Source organism: Condylura cristata, unplaced genomic scaffold (genome assembly GCF_000260355.1).
Source record: "Condylura cristata isolate star-nosed mole 26May11 unplaced genomic scaffold, ConCri1.0 scaffold00029, whole genome shotgun sequence".
NCBI lineage: Eukaryota > Metazoa > Chordata > Mammalia > Eulipotyphla > Talpidae > Condylura > Condylura cristata.
The window spans coordinates 591,707-609,875 of NW_004567130.1; the positions used below are offsets into that span (position 1 = coordinate 591,707).

At 56.8% G+C, this 18,169-nt stretch overlaps 1 protein-coding gene across 2 annotated transcripts in view; it reads right to left on the minus strand.

The window, feature by feature from the left end:
- The window catches only part of PITPNM2 (phosphatidylinositol transfer protein, membrane-associated 2), an 85,296-nt gene extending 67,958 nt beyond the window's left edge, over positions 1–17,338 (minus strand). For both annotated transcript variants that reach the window (XM_012730988.1, XM_012730987.1), the window contains exon 1: positions 17,161–17,338. The gene's annotated coding sequence lies outside the window, so the exon portion shown is untranslated. The remainder of the gene's footprint in view (positions 1–17,160) is intronic.
- Between the last annotated feature and the right edge of the window lie 831 nt (positions 17,339–18,169).

An 18,169-nucleotide genomic window follows, 5' to 3' on the forward strand; every position in this document is an offset into this window, starting at 1 on the left:
ACCTGCTGCTCTCCCCGAGGGGCAAGGATGCAGCCTCTGCTGGGGGCAGGGCGTGCAGCCTTGGCGGGCCCTTGCCTTTCACCTTCCCCACATCCTGCCTGCCTATTTATAGTCTCCTTCTCTCTGAGAACTAGTCTACCCATGTTTCTGGGCCAGGTGAGCCTGGAAAATAAATGTGAGGCAGACCCCCTTGCCAAACCAGGAGTCAGAAGTGGGGGACAGCTCTCCAGGCCCCTAGCCAGCCCACTCTGCCCAACAGGGGATGCTCCAGGCCTGTTGGGAGTCTTAGGGGGTTTACCCCCACCAGACTCAGGGTGTCCCAAGGCAGAAGGCATCGGTGCAGAGGGCAGCAGCAGAACACTGACAGGGCCTCCATGCCCAGCCAGATCTCAAATTGGAGGAGCAGGGGGACCAGACCCCAGAAGAGCTTCTCCCTGCTCCAGGAAAACAAACAGCATGTATAGCAGAAAAAGTGCTGTTCCTTTAAATTATCTGACCCACAGATACGAAAACATTTGCATGTTGAGGCTGTATGTTTGGTTATTTTTAGGGTGAACAAGTTGCCTCCCTTTGGAGCCGCATAGAGCCCAAGAGGCACGGAGTCCTTTTTCCCAGATGGGGGGTCCTTTGAATGAGGGCTTGAGCATGAGACCCCGGGTTCAAGGGTAACAACCCCCCATGGCCCCCACCCACCAGAGACAGCCAAGGCCCAGGTGGCCAAGGCAGGTCTGCAGGGAGCTCAGATCTGTTGCCACAACACCCCCACCCACCTGGGTCCAGAGGAGTCCTCCGCCCCACCCCACGGTGAGGTCTGAGAGAGCTGGGTGGGATCCACCACCCGGCCAGGGCAGGCCCAACTAATGGGAATGTTTTGCTGACATATTTCTAGAACAAGTGGCAATTAGAGCAGATTTTCTCTCCCACTCCCCCTCCCCAAATCAGGAATAAATCAGTCCTACCAATTTCCCAGCTAATGATTTCCTCCATTAAATTAAAAAGAAGAAGAAAATGTTTTTTTAAATGGATTACCAGCCCTGTGCTTTCAGAGATCACGTGACCTGTCATCTCCACTTAAGTCCTGATACATCAGAGCCCCTTAATTAATTTTTAATAAATAAAAAAGTCCTAGGCTAAGGGGCCTCCTCCTCCCCTGCCAGTCCCCAGTCAAGACTCACACAAGGGTCAGCGCAGGGCCGGCAAGGGGGGTTGGTTTAGCCAGCACAGGGAACTGGGGTCCAGGGCACAAGAGAAGAAGGGGGCTAAGGCTGGAGGCCTCCACATATACCCGCACCCCAGTGGTGCCTGAAGTGAGGTGCCTGCAGGGGAGCTTGGGTTCACAGTGCACCCACCTGAGAAATGTAAACAGGTGGCCCTGGCATGCTGGGGCTGCCTGACCCTGGCTGTGAGGGAGAAGACTTCATGGAGGGGGTGGGGATTTTCTGTTCAGATGATGACAAAAGTTCTGAGAATGGAGAGTGCCAGTGGCTGAGTGACTATTGCTGCACCTGATGTATGGAACTGCACACCAGATATGGTTAAAATGGTGCTATGGTGTGTCGGGCCACATGCACAAAAGAAACATAAAAAGTCCACTCTCAGAAACCCTCCCTGGTGGCGCAGTGGGTTAAAGCACAGCACTCAGAAGCTAAAGCCACTTCAGCATGAGTTCAATCCCCACCCTGGAGGTGACCCACATGGCGCAGCAGACCTCTCCTGACCCACCCGCTGCTCCCCTCAGCAGTGTACTTCATCGATCTGCCTATTCTGCTCCCCACTCTGTCTCTGGTGAATCCTCTCACTGCTCCTGCACCTCTGGCCTGTACCCAGTTCTGTATGCATAAATAAGTAAATCTTTAAAAAAAAAATCACTCTCTAAAGTGCTATGTGATGATCTGAGGGGGTCAATAGCTCCATGGTGACCTGCAAGGTGCTCCTGGTCCGCATCAGATCTCAAGTCCTCAGTCACTCTGGTAGGTGGGAGGTAGGTGGAAGCTCAGGGGCCTGCAGACAAAGCTGTGTTGCCAGCATTACCGAGTCGGGATTCCCTGTGCCCTTAATGGCCCATGAGACGAAAGGACAGGCAGAGGCTAAGAAGGCCCAGAAGATACCTCAGGGCCTTTGCACTGGCTGTGCCTGAGCTGTATTTCCCTTTCGGGTTGCTGCAGAGGCAGAAAGATGCAGGGAAGGGTGCTGGGACCATGCAGGCTGGTTTGAGCTACACTATTCCCTGCTGGAGAGGAGAGGTTCGTGGGCCTCGGTAAGTTCCTTCATCCTTCCAAGCCTCAACTTTCTCACCTACAAAAAGGGGATAGAAACTGACTCTGTGAGGATGAAGAGAGAAGACCCTGGCACGGTTTCTGCGTGGGGCCAGGACCAGGCCGGAGGGTAATGGGTGGGAAGGACTGAGATCATCATCTGCCGAAAGCTCAGGCAGTGGGGCTAGGTTCTGGCCCTGGGGCAGAAAGGCTGGTGACTTGTCTCTGGTCACACAGCTGAGAGGCCAAGTGGCTTTCAGGAGCTGCACTTGTCATCAGAGAGAAATGTGGAAGGAGGGAGGCATGAGGGCAAGAGGGAGGAGGCTGAGACAGGAACACAGAGGGAAGGGTAGGGCCCGGCCTGAATCACTCTGACCCTGGAAGCCAGAGGGAAAGGCCACCGGGCAGCTCCCTTGGGGAAACCCATAGTGTGGCAGGACCAGCCTGCTCCTCTCAGAGGTCAGGCCCATGAGGGGCTCACTGAGTCCCACCCAGCCCAGCTGCACCCAGTGTATTTTATTAACTCCCTCAGACCCACAGTAAGCACAATAGGGAAGGGCGGGGCCTGTGGCGAGACACAGAGTGGGGAGGGGGGGTGGCCCTGCACACTGATGGGGATTCTGTGTGCGCTGCTAAAGGACAAGCTGCTTCCAACTAGTTTTCTTTACAAAACTTACCAAGCCATTATCTACAAGTCTTGTAAGTAAGTGCCATATGCTGCTGTAACACAGAATTTTGAATTTGGCCCCCTGCTTCTGCTCCAGTCTCCATGGGGTGACCAACACAAGCATTTTAAAATGTAAATGCAAATAAAGCCGAGTCACTCCTCTACCTTGAAATTCTCCACCAGCTCCCTGCCCACACAGGATCAGTCCACAGTCTTCAGTCCTCCATGATGGAGCTCCCAACTCTATTGCCTCCAACCACTTTTCTTCCTTCATTTGTTTCCAGCTACACTGGCTTCCTTGCTGTTCCTTGAACTTGCCAAGCACACGTCTACCTTAGGACCTTTGCACCTGCTGCTCTCTCTTTCTCAGATGTCACCTGACTTGCTTCCTGAATTTATTTAGATTCCTATAGCGACGTCCTCTCCGACCATCCCATCCAGACCTCCCACTGTCGCCATCTTCACTCTAGTCTATGCCCTTGCTTATTTTCTTTGCTGCTTTTAGCCCACCAGTGCACCCAGGAAGGATTTCATTAGGTGTGCTGAAGCTGATGCCAGCACACAGCGCTGCTCAGAGACTGTTAATGGCTTTAGAAGAGAGGCTGGTTGGTGGAAGATGTCCTGGTAGCAGAGGTGGGGGCTCCTGGGGCCTGGTGACATTCCACTAATTGTACGGTTAATCTGTACAAAGTCTGCTGCAGCACACATACTATTCACACACTGCCTGCACATTTGTTGTGCTTCAGTAAAAAAAGCAAAAATTTTAGAGTCCTGATGAGTTTATGATGAATGAATGCCTAGATAATAAAAGAGAAAGAAAGCTTTTTAAAAGCATGTGCAGATTTCCATGGGTGATTTGGTGATGGGAAACCCAAGGGGATTGCAACTGAAATGAAAAAATGCACAAAAATATGTAAAAATAAACTAATACCCAAAAAAAGCATGTGCAGATTTCACAAGACATGGTACTAACCAAGCAGATCAAACTAAGTTGGACACAGGACTCTTCCTGTCACCTCTTGTTTTACGAAGGAATGAGATTATAAGTCCATCAAGAATTACCCACGGGTCTCCACTACACCTCCTTTAGAAACACCCTCCACCTTGCCTCCAGGCATAAGCCTCCATCCCCTTGCTGCACCCTTTCCACCTACCCCCCAATCAACAGCCAAGGGCAGGGACACTGATTTCCTGGTCTCCCGCATGCCTGCAACTATTCAATTTAAAAAAAAAAAAACTCAAAATGAACAGGGCACAAAATGCCAGAAACAACCACACATTTATTTGAAAGAAGTTCTCAGGTGCAGCTGTGGTGGGCATGGGAGTCAAGGTGCCAGGCTGCCTGGCCCAGCGCCCATCCTCAACTGGTGGCCCCTGTGAAATCAGGCAGCCAGGGGCCCCAGGGTGCAGGGTCAGAAACAGTGGGGCTTGGTTCAAACATTGTCTCCTAATGTGGACAAGAAAATGACAGCCCCCAGAAACCAACCCCCCGCCCAGGAAGCTGGTTTGGGTTGGGGGCTCATCTCTAACATTTCTGACTCCTAAGGGTGTTGGTCTGGCCGCTCATCCCCACAGATTCTGTAAACACCAGGCGCTGGTTTCAAGGGAGGAGCATTGATTGTGGACACATGATGGAGGGAGCCACACTGGCTGTGTTGAGAGGGGCGGGTCCTGGCTTTGTGGGCTGGGTCCCCAGGGTGGGGAGCAGGGCAATGGCTGGCCCGGTCTGTGGTCAGTGACGCAAACAAGGACCAGGTCCCCAGGTGTGACCGTTCCTCTGGCTGTATTGCTCCTCCCACACCTCAACACCTCCTTTCTGCTAGTGTAGGACAGACCCCGGTGGGAGGGAGGTCCCAGAAAGATCTCAGGTGGTCTGTGAGGCTGAAATTGAGGGAGGAAAGAGGGGAAGAAAGTGGAGAAGCCAGAACAATCTTCCTCCCCCATGCTGACAGGAAACCCCCCCACACACACACAAGCCAAGTTGGAGAAGGTTGGCATGAGCACGGGGGCTGCTGGAAAAGCTGGAGCTCCCCCTACCTCCCTCTCCCCTGCCTGCCAACCCCCATCAGCCCAAAAACCCAGCCTTTGGTTCAGGCCAAAATGCAGAGTGGGGGCGGGACCACAGCACTCTGTGTGGAGGCATCACTGCCCCCAGTGTAGGGTCCCCCACTTGGAGGGGCCAGTGCAGAGGAGACAATGGTGAGGGTGGGAGGCGCAGGAGAGGGGAGCCAAGCCTGCAGGAGGTTCTGTGTCAGTCACCAAGGACTGCTTGACAGACTGCCCTGCAACGCTGCTGTTGGAAGCAGAGGACACTGCCCATGCAAGGCTCAGCTGGGGGTTCCAGCTCAGGCCTTGCAAAGGTAAGATGCTGGCCAGTCCAGCAGCGTCTGGAGTCCTGGCTAGGGCTGGCAGAGCCACCTGGGTGTCACCAACGCACAGGACAAGTTAGCACTGGCTGTTGGCAAGAGGGTACTGACCACATCTCCAGATCCTCCCAGGGAGGTGCTGGGGTGGCGCATGATGGGGCTCTGGCTCCCCAGGGAGGGCGGGCCAGGCCTGAAGAGGACGGCTGTGGCCACCTGGCTTTCCAGAAGCAGCTTAGCAACCCCGCTCCACCCCCTCCAGCTTGGGCAGCCCTGGGGTCTCAGAAGTTCTTTACGTTGGTCTAGACCACCTCCTTCCCTCCCCAGCTGTCCGTGGAGTCTGGCCTTCCTATCTGCTTTGACAGGGGTAGTATGCAAGACTGCAAAGGAACTAACTCCTCCTGTGGGGACAGCCCAGCAGCTGTTGAGCCCCCCAAGACCACCAGGAACAGCCAGAGGGAGCAGCCCAGGGACCTGCCTCCTCTGCGGCCCTGCACAGGAGAGCACAGCAGGGCTGGGCAGCTGCAGAGGTGGCAGGAGCCCACGGAGGGAAGCACCTGGCATGGCCAGCATGAGGCCAACACTTGGTAAACACCTGCAGCTGGCGCTTCACAACACTTATGAGCCTGACGTCCACTGTCCTGGGCACTGGCGGGGAGTGGTGAGGCCGGGGAGGGAGTGGTTGCCAGTGCCCAGCAGACAGCTCAGAGACACTGCCCGGGGCTGGGCCACTCACATGGCTACTGCCTTGCTGTCCCACTGGGCCGCCAGCCCTTCACAACAGGAGCACCATCCTGCAGACCCCTCCCTGGGAGGCCCTGGTGATCAGTGACCCCCCCGTGTGACTCACAGCCACTGGGGAGCCAGGGACTCAGCTGTAATTGCTGGAGCCATCTCCTCTCTCACGGTGAAACCGGCAGCAGCTTATCTATTTTCCTACTTTGTTCTTACCACCGTAGAAGGGGAAAAATTAAGTCCTTAAATCTACCTTTGCCTCAAAGGGCAGATGGCTCTCCACACTGGTTACTTCTCCCTGCACTGGGGGTGGGGTTGGAGGGAGAATGGAAACCAGCATCATCATCTGCCCAGGCCTCCGGGCCAGAGGTGGCCCTGAGATACAACTCGAGGGGCTGTGTGCTAATTTTAGAAACAAGGGGTGTCATCATCTGGCCGGCCACCCTCATCCAGACACCTTCCTGTCATCACCCAGAAGCTGGCTGCCCAAGCCAGAAAGCTCAGTCCCCACATGGCCCCGGAGAGCTAATCACCACCTGCCTCAAGTTTCTACAGAGAGGATAGGGCCCCCTATCTGGAAGGAAAGACACACACACACACCCATACACAGTCAAGCTCATCCCTGAGCCTGGGAGCCCTCATCCACCTGCTCCCCACTCACAGGATTATGGATGGGGCAGTGAGGGGGTGAAGATCCAATAAGACCACAAAGCCTCCCACGGGCCTTGCTTCCCCCAACGGGAGACAGTGGACGCGGGGTTTTCTCCAAGATGCCGCCTCCTCTAGCTTTGTCTGGGAGACTGAGGGGACCCTACATAGTACCTGGGGTGGGGGACAGGCCCCACCTGGCTGCTACAGAATCGTTCCTGTGACCCCCATGCCCCTGCAGTCTCTGGACCAGAGAGTCAGCCTGGCTGCAGGGGTGTGGTCTGTGGAGCATAGAAGTGTGGGCTCCTGCAGGCTCCTCCAGGGAAAACCACCACATGCAGCCTGAAGCAGAACTACAAGTCACTGTCTGAAGAGTCAGAACAATTAAAGCAAGATCCAACTCCTAATCCCTGGATTGTGATGCACGGCAGAAAGGCAGAAAGACCAGAAGCTAATCTGGGATCCTTTGGGATGTACCCGCCAGGCTCCTCGAGGCTTAGGGTCTTGCCCACCGCGCAGGGCCTTGGACACACATGCCTGCACTTGCGCCCACAAGCCAAACCAGGGCCCTGGTTGCCAGACGAGGGCTCCGGCTCCTCCCATGCTGCCCCGCACCTCCCCAGCACACAGGAAGAGAAGAGCAAAGTGCCAGGAAGTCAGCCAGGGACCCTCTCTCACCACTTTCCTGCTATCCTTGCACAGGAGCCATGTGCTGCCCTCGGCTCTCGGCCACTCCTGCCCTCCTGGGGCCTCGGTGCACGCTGCCAGCCTCCGCTGCGTGTCTGAGTGGGTCAGTCACCCCATCAGAACAAGGGGTGGAAGGATGGTCTGCGTGCATCCAGGCACTGAGACAGGATTCAGTGTGAAAAGGAATGAGGCTGAAATCCAGGCCCCGACAGGAATAAGCTTCATAACAGGATGCTAAGTGAGCAGAGCCAGACACAAAGGCCACACAGAGCAGGACTCCATGGCTCGAAATGTCCAGACAGGCCAAGGCAGAAAGACGAGAAGCAGGCATGCGGCTGCTGGAGCTGGGGGACGAAGGGGGGGTTGGCTAGGGTGGGGTGACTGCCAGGGGCTCCTCAGGCAGTAATGAAGACATCCTAACCTGATTCTGGTGGCAGCTGCCAGCTCCTGCCCAGACTGACAGCCACCACCCTACTCACCCTGAGGGCGTGGATCCCATGGGCTGTGGCTGCTATTGAGAAAAAAACTGAGAAAGGGCGTACCCTCCATTTCCGGGTACCATTATAGCTCCTCCCCTCCCCACAGCCATACCCAAGGGGCCACACCCAGGAGGCAGGTGACAGCCATTTGGACTAAATCAAAGACCCTGAGCCCTGAAACAGGAATGAGACACCACCACCCAGACGGTCTTCAGATGCTGAGGCCCAACTGCGGATTTTACCTCTGCTGCCCAGAGCGTTTGTTGTTATCCCTGGGTGGGTCCAGGCAGCGGCCTGGATATGGCCCCTCACCACCAGTCCCAGGAACTGAGACCTCCTGGCCTTGAGGCTGGGCTTCCGAGAAGGCTTCTGATACCCCTCAAGCAGTGTGTGGGGTGGTCCGGTCAGCCTGGGCCTCCCAAAGCCTCCTCCACATGGGGCTAAGGAGAGAACTGGCAGGCTGAGCGGCTGGTCCGCCCAGGCCCCCTAACTACTGAACCGACAAGACACATGCTGGGCTGGACCTGGCAGTAGCATACTGGAGCCCATTTAAAGTTGTTCACGTTCAAGGTTGTCTGCTAAAAGCTGACCTCTGACCAGAGGAGCCCTATTGCCCCACTGCCCACAGTAAAGCCCCTAGGTAGGGCCAAGGAATCTCTGGTCTGAGAACAGCAGAGGCCCCGAAAGGGGCAGTCCAGCCTGCCTGAGCCTTGGTTTCCCCGTGGATGGTGGCTGAAATGGGAAAAAGGGGGTGCATATCCCTTTACCAGCTTGGGCTGGTTTCCCTTCATTCTGGCACCAATCCTAAAGGCAACACTCAATGGTGCCCATTCTGCCTGGTGGGCCCAGAAGCTCACTAGGGGGACCCCAGGGCTGCAAACTGCCCATCCACTCAGCTATGGCGGAGGGAGCTGAAGGGCCGAGGTGGGGGCTAGGCCTGCCAGAAAGCTTAGACATTAGCGGGGCAGAGGACAAACAGGAAGAAGGTAGAGAACGCCTCTGTGGTCCCCAATCCAAGGCAGTGCCAGACTTCATGCCTACGTGGGGAGGGAAGTGACTTTCATATGTACCTGGACAACCTCAGAGGGGGTCCAGCAGAACCCTAGCACATGGGTCAAGGCCATGCTCTGTCCCAGAGTCTTGTTTACTTCTGCGTACACATCACCCCTCAGCTTCCCAGGTGGCCAGTTTCCCCAACACTGTGATATAAGAATATATATTGGGTCTGCATTTCCTGACGCATGGTAGCTGAGACCCTTGTAATTTCCTGAGTGGGAGTGTCTCAAGCTAATGAGATGGCAGGGCTGTGCAGCAGGAGGGGCTGGATGCCACAGAGACCAAGGCAAGATTAGAGGGTTGGAACGTACCCAACCCCTGAACTTCAGGAGGGGAGCAGGACTGGAGCTGAACAAACCACCAGAGGTCACTGATTCATGGGTCCCTAAGGACACCAAATGGCATTTGCAGCATTTCTGGGTTGATGAGCACATCCCAGAGGGTGGCCTGTCCCAACTCCACTGGAGCAGAAGCTCCTGCACTGGGGACCTCTGAACCCCAACCAGCGTGCCTCTCCATCTGCCTGTTACCGGGTCCTTCCTAATAAGCCAGTCAACACTAGCAATGTTGCCCTGCTTCCTGGGAGCCATCCTAGCAAAGTACCAGACCTGAGGAAGAAAGGATGGTGTGAACCCCAACTCTGTCCAAGCTGGAAAGAAGCATAGGCCACGGGTGGGGGGCACTTCTTGCAGCCTGTACGTGAAGTGGGGCAGATGTGTGAGATGTGGCCCTTCACCTACGGGGTTCCTAAGCCCAGTAGTGAGGCCAGCTGGGCTGACTTGCAGGACACCTGTTGGTGTCCACAGGGAACAGCCAGGTGTGGAGGCCCACATGAGGCAGCAGGAGTGTCAGGCATAGAGAAGTTCTCCTTGGTCCCGGGGGCAAGGAGACAGGACCCACATGGACACAGGCCCCGGAGATCCCTGGCTCCACCGGCTCCTTCTCTGCATGGGTTTCACAGCAACACCCCAACTTCTGACTCATTCTCTTAACAAATGCGGCACCTTCCCTCAGCCCTGTCCTTTCGCCTCCCTCTTTGTCACCGGACACCCACAGGACCCAAGCTCATGGGAAGTTTACAGCCAGAACAACTCCTGGGTTCTGGGGTTCACATCCACAAAAGTATTTATCTTTCCGCAACACATGCTTTCCCTTATATTCTTTCTCAGGACACTGGTGCAAACAGCACAGCCCGGCATCAAGGCAAAAGAGAGAAAGTGCAGCTGGGAGCTCTAAGGACATGCAACCATGCCTCCCACAGCTGCTAAGTGGGGTCAGAGTAGGGTCCAGGGCTGGTCAGAGGCTGCTCCCCTGGATTCATGTCGCTCCATGGCTGATTTCCTCAGGTCGCCCTGGAGTGATAGGGGTGAGTGAAGGCTGCGTGTGCACCTGCGGCCCACAGCAGCCCAGCACTGCCATCGTTAGAAGTCCTCCTTCCCCAGGCCCCCACATGCCTCCGTCCCACAGGCTTAGCTGAAACCGAAAAAACCTTGCAGGTATTCAACAAAGTAAGACATCGTGATGTTGCCACCAGTCTGCCCACCCCCCGCCTCCGGCCTGTCATCTGCATGGAGTCATGTGACTTTCCCTAATACACACATCCTGTGACAGTTCCCTGATAAAGCCCCTCAGTGCTACCCCCCCCAATCTTTCAAAATGACATCCAAGCTCTTCAACCAGCACGCAAGCCCCCAAGCACAGTTCCTATCCCAGGCTCAGCCTCTCTCCCAGACTCACAGACAGGAACCCACAGAGCCTCCTCCAGCCTCTGGGCCTTTGCACAGGCTGTTCCCACCACCTGAAGGCCACCCCTCACGGGCACGCAACCCCACTGTCTGTGGAGGTAAACGGGGCATTCTGCAGGGTCCAGGCCCAGTCCCATCTTGGGCATGAAGCACAGCACACTGACTGGCTGCTCACTGACTGCTCCCCTCCCCGCCTCCCCCACAGCTGATGGGTTCCTGGCAGTGGGGACCAAACTGGGCCCCTTTCAGGCCCGCGGCTGCGAGCCCATTCTCAAGGCAGGGACTCTGAGGAGAGCGGGAGGGCCATGGGGGGCTCATGGCAGCAGAGGCTCAGACTCCTCTGAGGGGCTGGCAGCGCACCCACCCCCACCTGTACAAGCCGCGTGCTGTTTGTGGACGCGATGCTGACACATGTGGCTGTGGCTGCCCAGCACAAATGGTACCCCAGACCCAAGATGGAAACGGGGCCTACAGGAGCCTCCTCCTAGGACTGCAGCATCTATCACGGTTCCTGCCAGGTTACCGGTGTCTATACCTTCTTCTGAGAAATCTCCTTGGGCTCTGGTCCTTCTCTCAGGTGCCAGCCCCAGCTAGGAGGGGATGGCCCAAAGATGGAAGGGGAAGAGGGGTGAAGGGAGGAAGAAGAGGAGGGTCAAGCACGGGAGGTGGAGGGGCCGGGCACTGGGAAGGGGTAAAGGCTGGGAAAACAGGGTTGCCAGGCTGTGGCTGAGCCGCAAAGACGAGCAAGCCAAAGGAAACAAAGCTGTGCTCTTGCGAAAGGGTGGATTCAGGAAGGGCAGAGCTGGGAAGAGCCTGCTGCCGGGCCTAAGAATCACCCAGGCCGGACCCTCTCTGCTGGCCTTCTGCAAGAAGAGCTGGACCTGGGGACACTGACCTGGGGGCACGCCCAGGCCACTTGCATCCTCCATGAAGCATCCCCAAGGCCCCGGCCAGGGCTCTGCCTTCTGTTTTGTAAGCTGCTGTGTGAGGTGGGGCTGGCCAGTCCATGCTGCAGGCTCTGCCCCAGAACCTTCCTCCCATGCTCCTCTGCCACTGGCCCCCGGCACAGGCATGCGCTGGAGGGACGCTGGGGGGAAATCTGTCTTTCCGAAACAAGCTCAGCGGCAGTGGTGGCAGCGTGGCTGGGAGATGTTCTAGCAGCTTATTTATAGCCAAGCACCCCGGCCGCACGCTCTCCAGCGCTGCCTGCCTGCTTTCCTGCCACTGGGGCTTTTCAATTCGTGACTATATTTATCCCCTGAAGACTTTGAGATAATGGCATGGCCAGAAATAGCCTGGGAGACATTCACGTGAAAGTGACGGCCAGGTCCCCAGCTCCCGACCTGACCTCGGCCCCTGCATCTGCCTCCTGCCGTGGGGAACAGGAGACAGCTGGACGGGGCTGGGAAGGAAGCTGCAGCCTGACGGTAACAACATAATCCCTGTCTCTTAGAGCGACTGTCCTCTGTAGTGATGATGGGATACAAACCAAACCACACATCACAGCTGCTGGGCTTCGGAGAGACCAAAGGGGACACGGTCCCCAACGGATGCCAGCGGCAGATCAGAGCAGCCCACCCGGCTCAGGGATGGCACAGAGAATCACAGGGAGCAGGCAAGAGGCCTGCCTAGTCTTGGCATGTGCTCACAAAAGCAGGTGGCCCATCTGCCAAGGTCATATCCCTCCCCACACTCCCCCCACACCTGGGCATAGGCACAGTGAACAGTGGCAGGACGCACACCAGCTCCCACTTACCCCGACCCTCCTCACCTCCTGAAAGGGAGGGCAGCTCAGAGACTACCTGGCTGGCCAGGAAGAAGAGGTAGGACCTTAAGTGAACCAGTTACCCCACCCTGGACTCACCCTCCGGCAGGAGAGCAGACACAGAACATAGTGTGTTAACAGGGGCATGACAAAGAGCAGAGAAAAGGCAGCTTGGCCCGATAGCCAAGCTGTTACAGAAACGGGGGCATTCCACATGGGTTTTGTAGGATGCACAGGAGTTTATGAAGGGTTAAGAGAGGAAGGCAGAGGAACAGCATGGGCCTGTGCATTTAGAACTCAAAGTGCAGGATCTGTCTGGGGAAGGACAAGAAGTCCCAGCTGTACTAGAGAAGGGTCAAGGGCAGTGAGACGGAGCTCAGGCTGGGGAGGAGACTGGGCACCACGGTCGCGGTACCATGGCGTTCAAACTCCAAGCCAGGCCCGTCCCCTGCCTCCTGTGTCACCCACAGGACTCAGGAGCTGCAGGGAAGACTGAGGCCAACTTCCTCACCTGGAGCAGGTATGTCCTCCCTTGCGCTGTGCTTCCATAGCCTCAAGGTCCCCGGTCCTGGGGCTTTTCCAACATCACACACAGGAGTCCTGGGCTTTCTGCCAGACACGGACATACCCACACACCATGGGGCCTCTGCTGGCAGGGGGTGGCGTGGGGGGCGGCTGCAGGGGGACATCACAACTCAGTTTGCTTCCATTTAACAAACTTGCTTGCAGTGAAGTGCCAGGACTCTGTGACCACAGTCCTAGGACGCCTGTGACTTCATGAGATTGGGAGCGGGCAGGAAGCCAGCCAGGACCACAGTGAAGCAGCAGCAGGGGAGGGAAGAGGAGGTCATGCTACCCCCGCCCCTCACAGCACAGCCCTCACAGATTCTTCCCTCCAACAGGCAGCAGAGCCCAACGATCATTCGGTCCAGGGGCCACGCCTCCCAGGGGCACTCCCAGAAACCTCCACGAAGCAAGCTCTGCTCGCTGCAGAGCACGATAAGAAGGGAATCCCTGCAGAGATGCTGGGAAGTCTCCAGTGAGGACGGCGGCATCAGGCAGGTCTGGAGCCCACGGGGGTTGGAGCCTCCGGAGCGCAGGGGCCTTGCCTTTATTGTCCCCCCACCTCCCCTCCCCTTCCACAAGCACAGGGGCCACACAGCCTCCGGCCTGACAGCTGGCCCCACCTCCAGACCTTGTCACCTTGGGCCTCAGCACCAGCGGTGGCCAAGGTGCAAACCACCAGCAGGGCAGCAAGGATCTTTCTATCAGCAGCCCGTCCATCAGTCAAGAGAGCAACCTCCAGGCCATCACCCCTCAACAGCACCTTCTCATGACCGGATGTGGCAGCGGGAGACTAGAAGGAACGCACCCCCCGCCCTTTGGCCCACACACTCTACTCCAACAACAGGAGCGGCAGCAAGAACCTGTCCCTCTAGGACTCCCCTCATGCCCAGGAGTCTAAAGAAGACACTGGGTCATTCAGTTTCACCAACAGGCTCTCAGGAAGCCCCAGCGGTGCCATCAGGGCTTCCGAGTGAAGACACAGCTGGACAGCAGTGAGGCCCTGGCCCCAGTGGCCCTCCCTTCTCCCCTTTTCACAGTAAGAGATGACTGGGGGACTGAAATGGGCTCCTGGTTTAAAGTGGTCCCCAGGGAGCCGCTGGCCCCAGGACCTCCTCAGCATAGGCCTCTCCACCCAGCACCTCTGCACACCCTGGCCTCCCTGGGCTGTCTCCCCTGAGTCCTCAGCTGCTTTCCCGAAGCGGCTTCTACATCCCTCGCCTGGCACTGCGTAGAAGATAAATAAAACTTCAGCAAAACGCATGGGAGCTTTGGCTCTGGTCTGCAAAGAGCTCACACTCAGCCCACTGACATCAAAATTCCAGCTCAGGCCCTCCCTGGTGGCGCAGCGGGTTAAAGCACAGCACTGAGAATCTGAAGCCACTTCCGCATGAGTTCGATCCCCGCCTGCCGCCTGCCCCGGAGGAGACCACATGGCGAGCCAGACCTCTCCTGACCCGCCCGCTGCTTCCCTCAGCAGTGTACTTCGTCAATCTGCCTGTTCTGCTCCCCACTCTGTCTCTGGTGAAGCCTCTCACCGCCCCCTGAGCCTCTGACCTGTACCCCAGTTCTGTATGCACAAATAAATAAATAAATCTTTAAAAAAAAAAATTTTTAAATTAAAAAAAAAAAAAAAAAATTCCAGCTCAGCTCCAGAGCCTTGGGCCAGGCACCATGCCTTAGCTGCATGTCAGCTTAGCTGCAGACACACTGGAACCCAGAAGCCCAAGTCTCGGCCCCATGTTGCCGCCGGCCAGCGATTCTGCATGAGCACCTTCCTTCACTGGGCCTCAGTTTCCCAGGAGGGAACCTAGATGAAAAGGTCAAACTAGATGATCTTTTGGGTCCCCACAGGATGTGGCTGATGTCTCCCCACTCATCTCCTTGCTTCTCCCTTCAACCACCCAGACTGCTCTCAACACAGCATGCAGAAACCATCCTTGAACGGCTCAAGTCAGGTCCTGGTCCTTCTTGCCTCTGAGGCGTCAGCAGTCACAGCTCATTCAAAAACCAGACCCAAGTCTCAGACCTGTAAGCACCAGGGCTCATGGGCTCCTTCCACTGACCCTCTTCCCCACACTCCCCCAGGTGGGCACCCAGGCAAGCTCCTGCCCCAGGGCCTTTGCATGTGCTCCCTCAGCTACTGGGATGCTCCTCCCAGAGATAATGTCCCCCACCTTCCATCTTTCTCTCTCCTCTCTTAGGCCTTTGATTAAAGGCCCAGTTTGAGAGGGGTTTCTCTTCCTGATGGGGAGCTTTGATCACCACTGAGTTCAGACTTTACTGTGTATCTCCTTGTTGTATGGCTGACCCACCAGGAGACCAAGGCTGGAATTGTGCCTGCCACATTTCTCCTTCACACCCAACCTCACTCACTAGATACACATTGAATGAGGGTCTGCTGACCTTCTAGGGGGTCAGTCACACTGTGGAAATGCCATCTCAAGCCACAATGCCCCTGCCTGCATGGCAGCTTGCCAGAGCCCCCCAGTACCCCACACTCGACACCATCCCCAGGCGCCACAATGCTGTTCCAGCAGTCTTGCAGCCCAGGAAGGGGTGAGGGCCCCCCAAGGGGGGAAGAGAGGGGAGACATGGAGACAATGGGCCCCAAGCCCAGGAGGGGTGAGCACCAGTTCCAGTCGCAGGCTCCGTGAAGCATCTGCTTCTGCTGTGTTGGGGTGGGGGAGGTGCGAGGAAAACACGAGGCAAAGATGGAGCACAGGGGGCAGCACTGGGGAGCAGGAGGGAGAGCCAGGAGCAGCCCCAGGGGTCTGGGAACTTCTCATCTGTTGTATGGGGGCATGGGCCCAACACCCTTAGGCACGGGTCTCTAGAGGCCAGAGGATATCTGTGCCAACTGCAGGTAAGCAGGACCAGAAAGCAAACACCAAGCCCGAGAGGTGGAGCTTCTGCCACTTGGTTAAAATTACGTGTCTTGGAAGCTCATGGCTCTCCACGCTGGCAGGCAAACTAAGAAGCAGCTCCCAGGGGCTCCTGAGAAGAATGGGGAGCCTCAGTACCACATCCAGCCGGTCACCTGCATGGGCAGAGAGGCCTGAGTGTGAAGGGACGGTGGAACCCACTACAGTTAGCAGCAGGGTGGAGGCGTCAGGGCACCCCATCAGAAGATGGAATGCAAATGGCAGAGGCAGGCCAGAAGAGGGGGAGATGAGACTGAGAAGGTCTGGATGGCCAGGTCCTGCTCAGGTCTCCCCCAAGCACTGTGGGGGTGGGGGAAAGGGAAGGAACCACCCTCCTTGCAGCGCTCCAGTTCCGGTCCCTCCGTGCACCCTCTCCACAAGCAAATGACGAGCCCCCGCCTCCACTGTGGCCTCCACCCAGGTTGGAGGGGAGGCCAGCATGGCAGTGGGGACAGTAGTGGGGACGGTGTGGAGACGGAAAGTGTGTGTCAACTGCTGCTGTGGTCTGAGGGCCACCCATGTCATCGGCTCTTCCTCCGCTGGAGACAGCGACCTTGCTGAGCCTCCACAGAGACAATGGCAGGAAACGCCCCTTCCTGTGAGCGGGGAGTCAGGAAGGAAGTGACCAGCCAGGCTGGGCCAGGACCCTCCCCACTAAGCTCTATCCCCACCCCAGGGTTAATGCAAACATCAGAAGCCAGAGGCTCTCCCTGCTGCTCAGAAAGGTAACCAGTTCAACTTTGGGCTGGGGGGGGGAGGGAGGGTTGAGCAGTTGTACCCCTCCTCAAGGCAGACCAGGTCTGCAGTGGCCCTTGGCCTGGGAATCAGGCAGATGCAGAGATAGCCAGGCCAAGTGGAGAGCCTCTGCCCTGCACCCACCTTTTGCAAGCAAGGGCTCCTCTGGAGTCAGGAATTGCTGAAAATACGCCCTGCTCCTCTGCCCTTTCCAACCTCAGCCCCCTGTGCAGGAGATGAACGATCACTTATTCTCAGTGTCTGACTTACTCTCAGCCCTTCACAAGGAAGGGCTGCCTTTCTTCACCCCGAGACTCAGCCATCTAGCACCCCATGTGGGCTCAGTGCCAGTCACAGCCATGACTACCCAGAGGAGCTCAGAGGCATATGGGACCACCCTGGTCTTCTTCATCAGGGGCCTGCCACGGCTTTCAAGAAAGCAGGGTGTATGGGGGGCATTGGGCAGGTGCTGGCAGCTCTGTGAAGGTCAGGGTGGTACTATCAGGCCAGCTGGGCTCTGACCACAGATGCACTTACCGAAGGATCCCAAGGCAAACAGCACCGAGAATTCCACCCAATGGGAAGTGGTGTGCCACGTCAGCCCAGGAGACAGAGGCCAGTGTGAGGGGGCTTGCAAAGAGCTTCAGAAGGCAGGAGGGGCTTGAAGTGGGCCTTGAAGAGGAAACAGGAACCCGTAGGGCAGAGGTGAGGAGAGGAAGCCAGGACACTGGAGCGGCATAAACAAAGCACAGAAGTGAGTGAGTAGGGCAGACTCTTGGCCAGCAGGACAGCCACAGCTGCACCCCTGGCACCTAGGATCCTATCTGGGGGGCACTGGAATCTCAATAAATGTATACTGTTAAATGAGTGTGTTGGGGAACTCCCGGGGATGCTCAGCCTGAAGACTGGGACTGCCACGGTTACAGAGAGAAAGAAGCCCCTTCCTGTAGAGAAGTTCACAGGAGTGGACAGGCCAGGACACAGAGACTCAGACTGGGAGAAGGTCTGACCAGGCTCCCGGGCCAGTTGTGAGTGCTCTCCCGCCCTGAGACACCTTGGAAAGTGAAGTAAAGCAAAACAACAAAACAACACAACACTCTGCCTTCGTATTAGCACTTGCCTTTTCACAGCAGCTGAAAAGAGGGAGCAATTAAAGAAGAAATAGCCCTGGAGCTGATGGAGGCGGGAACACGGAGCAGAACGAAGGGGTGTGCTCAACACCGACAGCCTGGGGTCTGTTTTCCCAGCCAGGCACTAGACCAGAGAGGGGAGGCCCGGGCCTGGACCCCACGCCCCCAGGGAGAGGATCTGGAGGAAAGCTGAGCCTGTGCTCCAAGTCTCAGCTCCGGTTCAACCCTGAGCCATGGCTGACGCATGTGACCGGCAGCTACATGTCAGTGGCCTCTGAGCCCCAACTTCTCATGGCCAGCGGGGTGGGATGGCAAGCTCACCTGCAGCTGGAAATGGCTTGTGCCTGGTGTTGCTCTTGCCCAGACTCTTCACCACAAATCTGGTTTCCCTACGTGGAATATCTGCCCTCAGCACT